The sequence below is a fragment of the Monomorium pharaonis genome, chromosome 1 (assembly GCF_013373865.1).
Source record: "Monomorium pharaonis isolate MP-MQ-018 chromosome 1, ASM1337386v2, whole genome shotgun sequence".
In the NCBI taxonomy this organism is placed as follows: domain Eukaryota; kingdom Metazoa; phylum Arthropoda; class Insecta; order Hymenoptera; family Formicidae; genus Monomorium; species Monomorium pharaonis.
Window position 1 is genome coordinate 26,958,345 of NC_050467.1, and position 16,744 is coordinate 26,975,088.

At 25.1% G+C, this 16,744-nt stretch overlaps 1 protein-coding gene across 8 annotated transcripts in view; it reads left to right on the forward strand.

Moving 5' to 3' along the window:
- LOC105833721 (extracellular serine/threonine protein CG31145) overlaps positions 1-16,744 on the forward strand; it is an 81,057-nt gene that overhangs the window by 42,732 nt on the left and 21,581 nt on the right. The gene's annotated exons all lie outside the window — the stretch shown is intronic.

Genomic DNA, 16,744 nt, shown 5'->3' on the forward strand with positions numbered 1-16,744 from the left:
ACACACACACACACACACACACACACACACACAACGCGCGCGCGTGTGTGTATTACACTATGCTTTTTTATATTTATATTAGACTGTTTATACTTACATGTTCTGACTTGTACATAACAGTGAGATATGATTTGAAATGCAGACGATTCTATTATTTAAGTTAGTTCGTCACTGAACATTTAATAATATATATTGCTATCATTGTGTGTTCATTTTGAAAATGTTTCGAAAACATTTTGAAGTAATCGAAATCAAAATTAGATATTCACAGTCATAGATATTCACCAATAAAAAAAAAAAACAAAGTTCATTTACAGCAGCGCGGTAACGTGCTCTGTAAGCGATAAAGAGATCAGGCGAAAATATTTGAAAAACAAAAATTTGAAAAACATAGGTTTAGAGTTTATTGTGTGATTTCGAATTGCTAATTAAAAACTAGTTGTAATCAACAATGAAATGAAAACTCCATGATATATATATATATATATATATATATATACAATAGAAATACTTAAAACTTTTTAAACTGTTTATCTTGAACCCATGTTTTCTGATATTATGAATAACTTTTGTAATATATATTATATAATATTATATAAACAATTTTTGCAACTATAATACATATCATATATCTCTTTTTTGTTTGAATTAGAATTATTATTATTACTTATTATTTTTGTTTAGAAAAAATTATTATTTGATTTTTACGATAAATATGAAAATGTTTTATAACAAGCAAGAAAGAAGTATTTTTTAATTTATTAAAATATTAAAATCTTATTAAAATAATAATAAAAGAGTATGTAAAGTTTAATGTTAATTGGTTTTTGTATTTCTTAAAAAAATACATTCTGAAATCACATTTTTTGGTGTTTTTAATGGAGAATACTCTCTTAAAACATAATTTCATTATTTTTATTTTATTATATATATTAGTATATATATTTGTACAATAAAAGCAATGTAAGAAACAAAAAAAAATTTTAATAAATTATTTCTAAAAAATAAAATATATGTAATATATATATTTATTTTATATCTATACATTTTTTAATTTTAAATTTTTAACTACAAAATAATATTCTTTATAAAACAAATTTGAAGAAATACAATAAAGATAATAAAAAAAGTTTACAACAAAAATGATTAATAATTTTTTTATGTAGATATTAGAATTATTAATAGAAATATATAATAATTATTGTTTCTAAAAAATTTTTTTAAACATGAAAAATTTTAATATTATTATTGTTAATAAAATTTTTTATAATTATATACTTTTATGTATAAAAAGGATTATTATTTTAATTTTTAAATGTTAATTATGTTTAAGATTTTATAGTGGAAGGCGCTTTTGTTATTGGAATTAAATATTTGTTTGACGAAGTTATAAATAAGTGTACCATGTACCGTTTTTTATCACTTATCAAATAATAATAATAAGAAATATAATAATAATGAAATAAGAATGATAAGAATAACCGATCCATGATAGACGAAGAAAAACGCTGAGAATTTTTAGTCTAAACATCTTTAATTATAGTTTTCTATACATATTTTACTTTATTATTTATCACATATATTTTTGTAGGCAGGATAGTAACTAGTTGAAAGAATAAAAAGTTAAAAAATTAATAAATATAACTTATCTTGACAGAAATTCATACAGTTTGAGCACAATAAATACTTGGCCTATTGTTATAACTGAGTTTAGATATTATATAGTTTTTCCACACAATAACTGTGAAAATATTACGTTTTGATTGGAATTCTAAAGAAATTTGCTGTTTAATTATTAGATCAAAATTATATCTTAATAATTAATAGAAAGCTGCACTTTACAGGTTTAATTAAGTTTAAATAAATTTATTTTTAACTTTAACTAGTTATTTTTATAGACATATAACTTTAATTTGTTAATTTTTTTCCACGTTAAAAATTTACTGTAATAAAAGATAAAGGAAAAATATATTGCTACATAAAAAACAATATTTCTCTGTTTTATTCCATAGAAATTTAATTTACAACTAAAATTAAATTTATTTGATAAAATCTATATTTGAATTTTAATTTATTATTTAGAATAATTTAATTTTAAATAAGACTACAATTTTTTAATTTAATATTAATAATATTTTTCAAAATTAATTTAATATTTAATTTAATTTAATTTAATCCTAAATAATTTTTAACCGAATTATTTTTTTGCTTATGCAACTTTTAATGAAATGAAGTAAAATTTATAAATTATTAACTTTAGCATAATTTAGTTAAACAAATATTATTTTACCTAACACTGTCTGTACATTGTCTGCAACATAACGATTTAATAAATGAATCGAAAACTTAATAGACAAAAGAATGAGGCCAAAAAATAAGTAAAATTTCGCTTATTTTGAGTCCGCGATTTCGGACTCAAAATGTGGTCTAAATGATAGTTTTGTGATGAGACATTAATCACAGAAAGATTTTAAGTTGACTCTACTTTTGTTTGTACAAAAAATCTTACAGTTTTTTTAAAAAGTTTTCCCATAGAATTAATTGTGACACAATTAGTTTTTTTTATAGTCAATTTTTTATAATTTGTTTATAACTTGCAAAATTAATTTTTGTAAAGCGCTTTTTATGTCAGAATTGTTTTTTATGCACCTTAGACTTAACTTCTTTCTTTTTGTTATTACTTATCTAAGCTTTAGTCTAGTTTAGTTATAGACAGGTATGAATTTTAATAATTTATATTGCTTATTATATTTTTTTGTATAAACGGAATATTATTTAAAAAAAAGTTGTACATGTACTTTTGTTGATTTTTTTCTGTAGAATCGATTGGCGTATTAGTTTTTTTCTACAGTTAATTTTTAATAATATGTTTATAACAATTAGTTGCAAAATGGATTTTTGCAAAATATTTTTTATGTCAGAAATGTTGTCTCAAGCTTTTGCTCTTTTTATGATTGTTATTACTTTGTTAAGCTTTATTGGTCTAGCCATAGATCTTAATGGGTTAATGAAGAGAATGGCTATAACTTTTCATATCTTTGAAACAAAAAGTAGGATTAATTTGAAATTATTCTGTTATTAATATCTCATTATAAGCTATTATTTAGCCCACATTTTGGGCTAAATCACGAGTCGCAAAATTTTTTGGACGATTTTTGGCTTTACTTTTTGAGTTTTAATTTTATTTAAATTCATTATTTTAATAAGCCATACTTTCTTATATCACATTACACAGTAATGTGTACAGTAAAAGCAAAATTAATTAGATTAGAATATTCTAGACGGCTAACAGAACCTGCAGATCTATAGATCCATCTATAGATCCGCCGGATTCTCGCTCGGTTAGTTTCGGTTTATACACAATGAGCCGAAATTAGGTCAATAGCAGTCTCTCTGTCTCGTCAGTTTCCGGCAAACAGTACTGCCTATTCTCGAATCTGCTTGCCTGTCCAAATTGTCATATGTGATCGGGATTGAGACAAAGAGAAACATGGGAAATTGATTTTGCTTCTACTAATATTGAGGGATTGTAACGCAAAAAATAAAAAAGTAGTGTAAGAAAGATATACATTTTAAACTTTAGACATTTAAACATATTTATTAACATTCCAAGTTTTTATAATTTTATGCAATAATTCAGAATGATATAATTAATATAATTTAGTATGATATAAAAACAATAATTGAAGGGTTTAGTATCAAAATTAAATAAATTTAAAAAATTAAATTGTCAGGAAAAAAAAGTTTTTTTTTTTAATTGTTTATCATGTAAATGTGATAATTTTTTTCCAAATATGTAATAGGTATAAGAAATTTACAGACTTTGATTAATATTTTGAAAACTTATTTAAAAGAAAAAAAATTGGATTTCTTTGGTTCTTGTAGAAATTTTCCATTTATTACCTATTTATATTTATACTTTTATTTCCTATTTATATTTATACTTTTTATTTTTTACTTGATTTTTGTCGAAATAAAATTATTGATCAGATGCTACTGATGATTTAGCGCCATAATTCAGATTTTCTAAATGTACTTTTTTGGTTTCTTGAAACCTTTTAATTATTTTTAATATGCAAAGTGACTTTAAATTGACGGTACCACCCAAGAAAGGATAATTTTTTATTTCTAAAAAATAAGCTAAACATTTTTTTAGCTTATATGAGTTTTTGGTTTCGCGATCAGTCTAAAATTTAAGAAAGTTAACGAAATAATTTATGCTTTGTTATATTTAAATGATATTGTGTTATATATTGAATTTATCTTATTTGTGCGCGCGCGCGTGTGTGTGTGTGTGTGTGTGTGTGTCTCAGCATAAGGGGATAGATTATATCGAAGGGGATAGAAAGGAAGACGAGGACGGGAAAAGAAAGAGATGAGGAAAGAGGAACTGTGGACCGGATCGTTCCGCTCTAGAAAATGCGGAGACGCATTTCTCTCTTGGGGAAAAGCCATTTTCTCGGCTCTCGTGCTGTGCCGCCTGTTTACCCCGCCAACTCATCTATAATTTCTATTCTCACTTGTTTACGGTGCGTCGTCTCACAGCAGCGCTTTGATGCGTCAAATCTGCGTTTTTATTCTCAATCGGCTCAATGAGATATTGGAAAAATGTTCCAAATCTGCAGACGTCGATTTTTTCGACATTAATTACCATTTTGAACAACTGAATTATCATTTATATGCTTTCAAAAAACTATAATAATTGAATTTTTTCTTTAAATCTTGAATGCAAAGAAAAAGAGATATCTAATTTATTGAAATAGATATTATGAGGTTCAAGAAAGCGTTGGCATCTTTTTCGCTAAAATTTTTTAAAGATTGATACTTCTAAAACAAAATTATGTCTTAATCCTGCATTACGTCTGAAAAATGTATTTTTAGATGTATAAATATTAATTTTATTGTTATATAGTAGTAAAGTTATATTAATTATAATTAAATTGTTGTTTAATAAATAGGAATATATATTTTTATTTTGATTTCCTGAGTTTTTTTTATACACAGAAAGTGATAAAAAATATTTTTTTATAATTTGCCATCAAAATTATGTAATTGTGATAATTGTGATAATCAATATAAATATTTCAAAGAATTTTATTATTATAATTTTAGTAAAATTTAGTAAATTTAGTAAATTTTACTAACATTACAATAAAATTCTTAAAAGTCAATGTTGTCCATACGATTTACTAGAATTTTAAATTTTAAGAAAAAAATTTTTTTTGTATAAAAGTTATATATAACCAGTTTAAATAAAATTTTTAAATACTGGTATCTATACTTTTAAAGGAAAATAGAAAAATTAAAGAAACTTAACTTAAATTTTTTGTGGTAAAGTATATTATTCTCAAAGTGTTTTAAGAAATATCTTTATATAACTTTCAACAAATATTTTTTTATGTACATAATAATTTAAATTTTTTAAATTTTAACTTTTTATCATTTGACATGTTTTTTAATTTCTCGGAAAAATGATCACGTTCACGGCTTGTCAATTCGATAATATTTTTCTGTCGAGAATTTTGTTCCTTGACTGAAAAAGTGTTATATCATCTATTGAAAATAACCACAACAATTCGTAACAAATTTGATACCGTCAATGTTAATAAACATACAATTTAATATTAAAATATATTATTGATATTAAAGTAAATTTGAAGTACAAATTAGCATGGTAATTTATTTTTAATTTTTTGTCTGCTTCGTGAGAAAAATTCAATTAAATGAAATAGAGCACGAGAACGATGTTGCGTTATTGTTACGCAAAACAATGACTTATTCCCTTGGCGAAGGGGTCACGGCCTCGTATATCCTCTCTGATAGCATAGACTATGGTTGTTACACGACAACGTTTACACGTTGTAACCCTAAGGGAAATGCATACTAACATTTCCCTTGCAACTTCATGTTACGACATGGTCGATATTACAAGCGAAACTTGTCTCAAAGACAGTTGCCATATTTTTCACTTGAAATATTTGAAAAATTTAAGCAATACTGCAACAACTTAATTTTCTAAGTTTTATAAGAATTTTGATTTTGTATTACAATAACGTATTAAGTAATTTTTAACAAAAATACATAAAATATATATGATATAAAATGTTTAGTAATATATTTTTTGAAATAAAAAGTTATTTTGGTAGTTTTTTCTTTCCTTTTTTATTATATACACACATTATTATTATATTTATCATTATCTTTATAGAGAAGAACATATATATAATATATAGATATGGACAAGGTATAGTTTATTTATATTATACAATACATACATTGTTAATAATCAATATTTTAAATTAAAAACTTAATGCGTGATTATATTTGTTCAAGTATTCTTCAATAGTATATCTTATAGTATATGCTACATACACACACACGTGCGCGCTATAAAATTGTTATGTGTGTGTGTGTGTGTGTGTGTGTGTGTACACATATATTCTACTTAAAAAAAGTAGGGAACACTTTTCGTATATTGAAAATTTAGGATATTTTTAAATTGCTAGAACTTAGCGAAAAATCATTGTAGAAACAAAATCCAAAAAGCATTTTAAAGCTTGAAACTTCTTCTTTCAAACGCTTTTTGGTGATTTTAGTTGTCTTTTTTTTACTAATGTGGTACAATGATGAAGCTTGATCCCCCCCTCGTTAAAATAAAAATTTTTTATGCGAGTTTGCTATCCAGATAGCACAAAGTATTATCATAAATATTTATAAATATTTTACAAATTTATTTTCAAAAAATATTTTTTAAAGATTATATAATTATTTTCATAAACCATTTAGAAATTATACAAAAATTATTATCAACAATATATAGAATATATTTTTAAAATGTACTGAAAAGTGTTTATGGTATATGAACTTGAAATATTTTTTATATTTTTTGATAATAATGGTATAAATATTTATTTTAATATTTTCATTAATGTTTATTATAATTTTTTTTATACCTGACAAACTTGGAAAATAAAAATATATACAGAATATTTTAAGAAAAAATGGTCATTTTGACTTTCATCACTTGCTACTCGTGAACAGTTTGAAAATAGTCTAAAATTTTGGTGTACAAAAAGTGTTTTTTATCTTTTTTTTGAGTAGTGTGTATATAGTAAATATTATTATTAGTAACATTTTAATTTAAAACGTTTTACGGTTTATCAACAGTGCGTAGTGCATTATGAGCCATTAATAATGATGTAAATTATAATATAGAAGGCTTAAAATATTTAATAAAGTTAGTCACGTTAATTGTGATTGACTAAACATTCTTTCATAATTTACATTACAGAGAGTAGAAATCTCTTTAAGGAGGAATTTTTTGAGAGGAATAAGATATAATCGAGTAAAGACTAATTGTTTGTATTAATTCAAACGGAGATATATATATAATAAGTACATATTATATTAAAAAATTCTGTTTTTAGAGGCTGTAATTATTAATTGTATATATTATAAGTAAACAGAACTAATTAAATTTAATATATAAATTATAATACATTAGTAATATTGTATAATAACGCTACATAATAAACTTTTTAATTGCATTATAACCTAAAGTAATCTAAAAATATTAAATAAACGTCTGTTTGAGTTAATAGTACAATCAAAGGTAAAACATAATTTTTTATTAAAAAATATAGAAAACAACTTTCTTATATTTTTTGAAAATGTTTATCTTTACAAAGTAGATAATTAAAAATTATTTATATATTATTTTTATATAAATAAATATAATACTTAATTATAAAATTATAAAATAATTATCATTTTATACGATTTTGATATAATAATTATATACCATATTATTTAATATAATGATATAGAAAGTATAAAATATTGAGTAAATATACTATGTATATTTATTATGAATGTTATTACATAGTCTTATTAATTACATATTTATATTTATTTTTATTTATTTATATTTTTTTTCAAAATCAAGAAAATTTATTATAATTTTATATAAGAATTATATTTAAAATAAATTATACTATTTTTTGAGAAACAAATTGAGAAATCGTAAAATTTTGGGAGGCTTAGTATATCCAAAAACAAAATCCGCAAATCGAAGAAATGACATCTCTGAATCCGCGATTTGCTATTGATATCCTCTCAGAATTGATATTCTCTCCAGTGACGTTGTCGTGATATTTCCTTCCTTCGTTGCGAGATCACGTGAGAAAGTGCATCGTATGCATTATGCATCGCAGCGACGGACGAATGGACGTTACTTGAGAATCTCTCGACGTGGACTGCGTTATTTTCCGAGAAATCATATAAAATCATATTATATTTGGTAGAAAATTTTATAAAATTGCATTGTTTTTTAGAAAAATTTAGATATTTGAAAACAAATTATTACAATATTTTTAATTTAATTACATTAAAGATTTTACATTGTGTATAAGAAATAGAATTTTTAATTTGATAAAAAATAGATAGAATATATAGCAGTAATTTATGTACATGATAAAACTATCATTTTTATTTTAAAACTTATTATATTAATATATTATTATTATACAGAGTGTCCCAAAACATGTGGGTCAACGCTTGTAAAAAGGTAGAAGGGATCGAGATGAACATAAAAGTCCAATATTGTCTTGGGTTAGGCCTTGGGTTAGATCCACCAATAATCGAGATATTAATTTTTCAAATTATACGAATGAGAGCGCGCCAAGGGAAGAACTCAATCCACTCGAGTCATAACACGGAAGAAATAATCTATCATGAATGTATGATAAGCTTTCATTAATTAACTGTTTACAATTACGATATAATATAAATTAATTAGATTATTTGTAGATTTTATACGTTAATATCTCGATTATTGGTGGACCTAACCCAAGACAATATTGGACTTTTATATTCATCTCGATCCCTTCTACCTTTTTACGAGCGTTGACCCTCATGTTTTGGGACACCCTGCATGTATATATAACATTAGAAGGTTGCAAAAAAATTGACACTGTTAAAGTGGCACTTCCTTATTTTTCAGAAATTAAACATTGCACTGTATTAATCTTGATAAAAATCTGCCGATAGTCTGCTTAAACAATTAAAAAAGTTAAAACTTATAGTTTATACATCCATTATTTTTTTATATAAAATCTATTAAAACACATTATTAAAAAAAAATAAAATTTGCCCATTTTTTGCAAGTTGCATAATTTAAACAATAGTAATTTAAACAATAGAGTATATTGCTAATATTAAATTATTTTACAAGTTTGTGGGTTTTTAAAACTGTATTATTTGTATTTTTCACATACTTATCTCATAATGTGTAAAACGTAAAATCGTGGAACATAAACCAGTGTATTTTTATACTAAGAACAGATGTGTGGTTTATTATTTTCATAACATAATTTTATTTTAAATAAACTGTTATTTAATACATAAAAATATATTTGTCTTAGTTCATCAATTTATTTTATAGTTCCACTGTGGAGCCATGTCTGAATTTAACATTATTGTTTACTGTGTTAGTTTTGGAGTCCAATTCCTCAGATGTTTACACTGAGAAAAATTTCCCAGACTTTTTCCGATGAAAAGAATCGGATTATCCATCGAAAAGTAACAAATGGATATTTCCGATTACATTGAACGGATAAAATATCCGTTCACAGTTTATCGGAAACTCGTATGAAAATTTCGCTTTGTGAATATGACTAGATTTTTCGCTACTTCTTAGCTGCATAAGACTAAGGGTGCTGTCCCATGGCCTCGGAAAACGGAATCGGAACGAACGGATCACCAATCACGGGATCGTTCTGATAGAACCCTTTTACTAATTCCGTCAAAACGATCCCGTGATTGGTGATCCGCTCGTTCCGATTCCGTTTTCCGAGACCATGGGACAGCACCCTAAGGATCGAGGCTTAAAATTTTATTTTTATATTATCTTTATCAATTCTCGGAAGCTCTCAAAGAGTTGCAGAGGTCGAGGAACTCTCTTCGAGTAGTAAAAAAAATGTATACTACACTTTGCTGCTAGTGCAGCTACAGCTAGGTAAGCCCTGAGTGGTCTTCTTTTATAGGCCTTTTGATGTAAATTTTTTCACGAGAAGGAGAAGCGCTGCGCTCTAGCATCTTGCGAACTACTATTATCCGATTAAATTATTACGCTAGTTAACCGACTGTTTGGGTCGGATCTGATATACCTTATCGGATATTATTTTATCGGACAAACCACTTACTTTTTATCCGTTTAAATATAATGTCCTACTAAGTTGTCGGTATATCCTATAAAATTTTAACGGATAGACTTATGGCATTGCATTTTCTGTTTGCATTTTATCGGAAATTGCATTTCAGCGGATAAAAATATTGATCGTTTCGTATCCGTTGAATTTTCCAATTACAAAATGATTGGAAAAGGACTAAAACGGTTATTTCCAATCAAAACCATTAGACATTTTTTTATATTCCGAAAACTTTAATTATTTCAAAATATGAAACAGTATTATAAAAACTGCTACCAAAACTTTTCTCAGAAAATACTTTTTAATTTACATTTATGTTTTAAAGTTTTATTTTTTGTTTTGTTTTGAGAAGAATTATCCTCAAAACAAAATGGTGACCTCTTACTCTAATGTATGGTTATATCAATATAATTTTGTATTTATATTATATTATATTAATATATATATTTTAATGTTATAATATATATATTAAATATGTAATTTACTGTATTAAATATATAAACTAAATATAACATGTAAAAATATAATTATTTTTTAATATAAATACCTATCTTAACGAATTCTATGTTGAACAAGATTATCGAATTATTGATTCATATTCGTATTAGCAAATTATGCTGTAGATATGTTGTATATATGATACGTAGACATGCTATATACAATCTCGCTCGCTTTCGTTCTCAATATGCACGCGATCGCTAATGCAATTTCACGGACGCGTACATGTGCAATAACGAAGGCTTAGGTCAGCCTTTCATGTGCGCAAGCTGCGACTGATTACGTCTTGTCCACACACGATTCGCATTAATTCAGTTTGCCGCTTATATTTTTGCATATATCTCATCCCCCACTCGAATTTCCGCTTCTGATTGCATTTTCGATTTTGATGTGAGTTTTGGATGCGGAAATGAAAAGCTAGCGAAGAAATTCGTTAGTTTCTTCTACTATTCAATTATTTAATTATTAAAATTTTCCACTTTTACAATAATTAATCTTTCTTATTTATAAAAAAAAGAATTTATGGACTCAGTGACTTCGAGTTTAGGAAAACCGGAAGCTGGAAATCTAAATGTCTACGAATAATACTATCCAATAATACTATCAGTAGAAACCTCTCGTTTCTGAGCTAATTTCGGGATCGCTACGCGTTATACATGAGAACCAGGCTTAAGACTTAGTCTCGACGGAGTTTCCAACATTGACATCGAGAAAGGAATAGGGAGGCAGACGAAAAGGGGGTGGAGAGGAAGAAGTCGCGGATTAGTTTCGTTCGCACGTGTGTTCGCTGAGAACTCAATCTAGAGATTTGGTTTGCAGTTCGAGAGACAGGATGACGTTGCGACGACGACATCGATGTCGACAACGTTCCTTGCAAGAGGGGGAAAAGAGGGGTGGGGAAGAGAGGAGAGAGAGAGGAGAGAGAGAGAGAGAGAGAGAGAGAGAGAGAGAGAGAGAGAGAGAGAGAGAGAGAGAGAGAGAGAGAGAGAGAGAGAGAGAGAGAGAGAGAGAGAGAGGCGGGTTGAGGAAGAAGGTGGAGAGAGAATAGCCTAATCATGAAATCTTTAATCAGTCGCGTTTGTTTGCAACTTTGAAAGCTTGGGAAGTCTCAGATTTGATAATTTAATAATTTGATCTTAGAAAAACAAAAGTTAGTTATTAAATTTTTGTTATACATTAATTGTGTATTCTTTTATACATTGAGACCATTTTTATTAAATCAATTTTGATTAAATTAAATTTCTTGTTTGGATAAAATTAATGTTTTGATTGACAATAAAACAATTTAGTTGGAAAATATGATTAACATAAAAAATTGATTTTGTAGACTAAATTGTTAATTGTATAAAATTAAATTTTTGGTTGGTATCTTATTTAAATTTTATTTGATAAATCAAATTTATATGTTAATACTATTAAATTTTCTAATTAAATTTTTTGTTGCATTAATTAAAGACTTTAATCAACCAAAATTGATTAAAGTGAAAAGACTGTAAAATATAAAATTCCGAAGTCAGGCTAGGAAATTGGTGTAGTCAACTGCAGAAACGAATTGTTAAGCCTTACATGGGTGTATTAAACCTCTGATTACGTGTGTAGATCTACGGGATCTGAGACAAAGTAAAAGTATTTGTGTAACCGTAAAAGAATTAAATCTATTTATCTATTTATTCTTCTCTCTAAAAAAAATGTAGTGTAAGGAATTTGAAGTTTCATAGTTACTGCAAAAAACCAATATCATTGAGTACTGAACATATATCTTGCATGAACATATTAGACTATTTGTGATTTTTCTATAAGTATTTAATAATTTTGCTAATTACATATGAAGTATGTTTTTGGTCAAAATAACGTCCACTTAAAAGATTTTGATAAATTATTGCTTCCCTATTTATTGTCAAAAGTATATGATAATTACTATCAAAAAATAGAACATTAAACGATAAAGTTTGTTACTTAAAGTGCAAATTAAAGTGTAAAATAAAGTGTAAATTAAAAATAAAATATTCTGTAAACAATGTTTATTAAAAAATAATTAGGAAATGTTTGACTACAATGTTGACAAATGTTTCTTGAATTTTTCAAATTTTTACAATTATGTAAGAAAAATAATGTCTAATGTGACAAATTTACATATGTATTAGACAAATAAAAATACCGGAAAAATATGCATAATTGATGGATTAATTATATATTGTGCTGTGTGGTTCTGCTTGATGAGGTAACACTCAGTTACACTTTTTTTTAGAGGCGATGCCCTGTACATCGAGAGAAATAGTAAACAAAATTTGGTTTATATATGAGTAATGAAATAATATTGTTGTAGAGGATAGAAGGGAGTTATAATCATCATTTTGTTTTATTTAAAAAACTCAGTAAATATTTATGTAACATAATTCTTGTAGGTACAAGTTTATTACCCATAAGGTTCTGCCAATCATATTATAAGCAAAAGTTCTTCAGATATATGTAACGAACATAATTAATAATTTATTAAAGAAAGGAAAAAAGATGATTGCGGTTATGGAATCTGTAGAAGGATATGGAAACTATTAACAAAAAAAAAATTCTCAAAATCTTTTTTTTTATTTCTAAAGAGAAATAATGCACTTAAGCGGATTTTACATATAAGTATTACAAAAGTATTGGTATTTTGTAAATATTACACAAAAGTGTTAAAATATATGTAAAAAATCTCTTTTATGTATTGCAATAGTATTATAAAAGTATTATAACCAAGAATATTAGTTAATAATGAAGCATCGTATGTAAAAGTATAACTAAATGCGAAAGGATTGTTGAATTCAAATTTGCTACACTTCATACTTACGCAAGTTATCATAATCTTGAACGCAGACAATATAATTTTACATGTCAAATGCATGCACACATTAAACAATAAATTCAATTACATCATTTAAAAGCCATATTGAAGTCCTTCAAGTTACACTAAAATTAAAAAATTAAATATTTAACATATCTCTTAAAATGACATAAAGAATGTAATATATATAATTATAAAACTTTTGGCTACCTACAATAGTGAAATACGGTTTTTATGAGAACACAATAAACACTAATGACTAGTAACCACGTTATAACGTCTAAACAGTATGTAAAGAAGTAATTTGAACAGTTATTCCTAGAATTTTACACAAAAAACTCGTATTCAGAACGCGCTAACAAAATTGTTATCCAATAAAAAAAATCTAGTTTTTAAAATGCAGATTCTTCTATTGGACAACGTGCTACAACATTTTTGTTAGCGTATTCTGAATACGGGTCAAAGTGTACAAGATATCGTGAATTTCATAATCTCACATCTAGTCCATAACTGCCTTCTCTCTTCTAATATAACATGTATACACATATGTATATTAAAAGAAAAAAAATATACAGACTAATAGAAAAATTTGTTCTATTTGTAACTATAATTGCATAGTAAAGTAATTGTAGTTAGAAATATCATTTTTATAGTAATTATTACTATAATATTTGTAATAATAATATAATTGTAATAAATACTTATAATGATTGTTTTATGTAGTCCAACTTACTATATTAAAATATTCATTTTGATTATAGCAAAGGTTGCATAAACTAATATTATTATGATTATGAGAACTTTAATATAGCTTAAACCAATCATAACTTATATTGTTGAGTAACTATAAAAATATGCTTGGGTCTAAAATGATTATAAATTAATATAGTGATATTATGGCAACTATTTTTATCTATCGGTAGTAATGTAGTTGCACTAATCATAATATCACTGTAATTTATAGTAATTTATGGATCTAACTAAAATTTTATAGTTATTCAACATTATAAATTATTGTTTGTTTAAACTATATTATAATTCTCATAATTATAATATTGATATATGGTTGCCATAACTAAAATGGAGATTTTAGTATATTGTAGTAATTTGTATTATAAAATAATTACTATAAGCATCACTATAAGCATATCGCTATTATTATTAATATTATAATAATAAATAATTACTATGAAAATGATTTTTTTACTATAATTATTATAACATAAAAAACAGCGGCTTTCAGTGCAATTTCTTAGTATGCAATTATAGTTGCAATTAAACATACTTTTTTTTTCAGTGTAAGAAGTATAAAATTTATGACGATGAAAAATCTTTGCTTAGAAGTGTTTCATCAACTTTCTATCTTTAGGAAAGATGAAAGAGCATTATTATAGCAGAGTTTTTACTGCATACTGTCTAGCAGCAAAATATAGATATCTCGAGATTATCTGCGCTATATTACTTACGCGCAAACATTTTGAATTATGATACAAAAGAAGATTTAATTAGTAATTAAAAGAAAACTATTATTAAAAACAAAAAACAACTTGGGTTAAATAAATAAATTGAAATAATAAAATTAATTATAATTAATAGTACAATATTTAAAGTCATAAAAATCGAAGTTAAATAATTTCTTCAACTATAAATCTATTGTCCATATTTATTGTTCCCCCTACACACAAATCTGATTAAAAAAAAAAAAAAAAAAAAAAAAAAAAAAAAAAAAACAGAAAAATTGAAAATATGACTGTGAGAAAGTTTCAGCGACGCGACGATATAATGATTTATTTAGCAAAAGTAGCAGATTTTTATTGGAAACACGTCGTAACTGGATATCGACAAGTACTCAGATTTTAGGTTGGGGTGGAAATGGGATTGGAAGTGGAAGTATAGCTGCGAGAAGACCATGAGATGAATTTTAATAAAAGACTGCCAATGTGCCCCGCAGTAAATTATTCGATTTAAGCTTGATGTTGTCAAAAATTTTTTTGCTTAGAAATAATTTAATAACATTCTAAAAAAAATAATTTCTTGTTATTTAGTAATGATTATTTAGTAATGACTATTATTTAGTAATGACTAATTATCTGACAATTTTATGTGCAATTTAATTATAGCATAAATTTTATTAGGATTTACATATTATATTGTTACATTATTACTATTAATTTAATTTTTTATTGTATTGATATTTTTTCTATATATTATAAATAAAAACGTAGAAAAGAATAGTTTTTATGTGGGAAAACAATTGAAACAATACATCTTTTTTCCCATATTAAATAAGATGTTTCCTCAGCTTGAAATCATAAAAAAAGGTTAAACACCATTATTATCATGGATATCGTTTGCATTTTAAAACAGCTAAACGATCCTTATAAATTATATTTTTACAATTATCTTGGTTTTCTTTTATCTTTCTCGTTCCTTTGTTTTTTTCATTTTTTTGACATTATGCCATAAAATTTTGGCAATTATTTTCGCCAAAATGTCTTAATCTCACGGACTAATGATGAAATTTACAGACACACATACACACCAACATACACATAATTTAAAAAATATGAATATACATATGTAGTGTTTCTTGGTTCTGCTTTACCTTGCTGTTTTTTATTTTTTTTTTCTTAATTTTAATGCATCGATAAAAAAATGACAATACCATGAGAATTGCGTTTTTATTGCTCGTCCTACTTTTACACGAAAATATCTATTGGAAATTTTTACAACGCTATAAACATTTTTTAAATTGATACTGGCATCAATTGACACTTTGATTTTTATTTATGACAAAATGTTATTAACAATTTCTTATTAAAATGTTATGATTAATAATAGTATCGAGAATTAAGGAATATAAGTTTTCTCAAAAGTCATATTAAATCCATATTAAAAAACGCTTAATCTGGAAATGACAAAACCGAATGACTGGGTTAATTTTTATTTTCATAAAATGATAAAAAAATTTTGTATTTATGCACGCAGTTGTGTATTTAAATTATATTTGTTAATATATTTATTTATTGTAACTGTAATTTATTATAATACAATGAAATATATAAATGATTTATTAAATGTGAATCAGTATGTTTATATTATATGGTTGATTTTCAGTAATAGAGAAGGTTTATACTTTACAGCAATTTGATATTTAAAATTGTATGATGAAAAAAATAAAAAAGAAGAAGATATAAACAAAACAGTTTTAGAA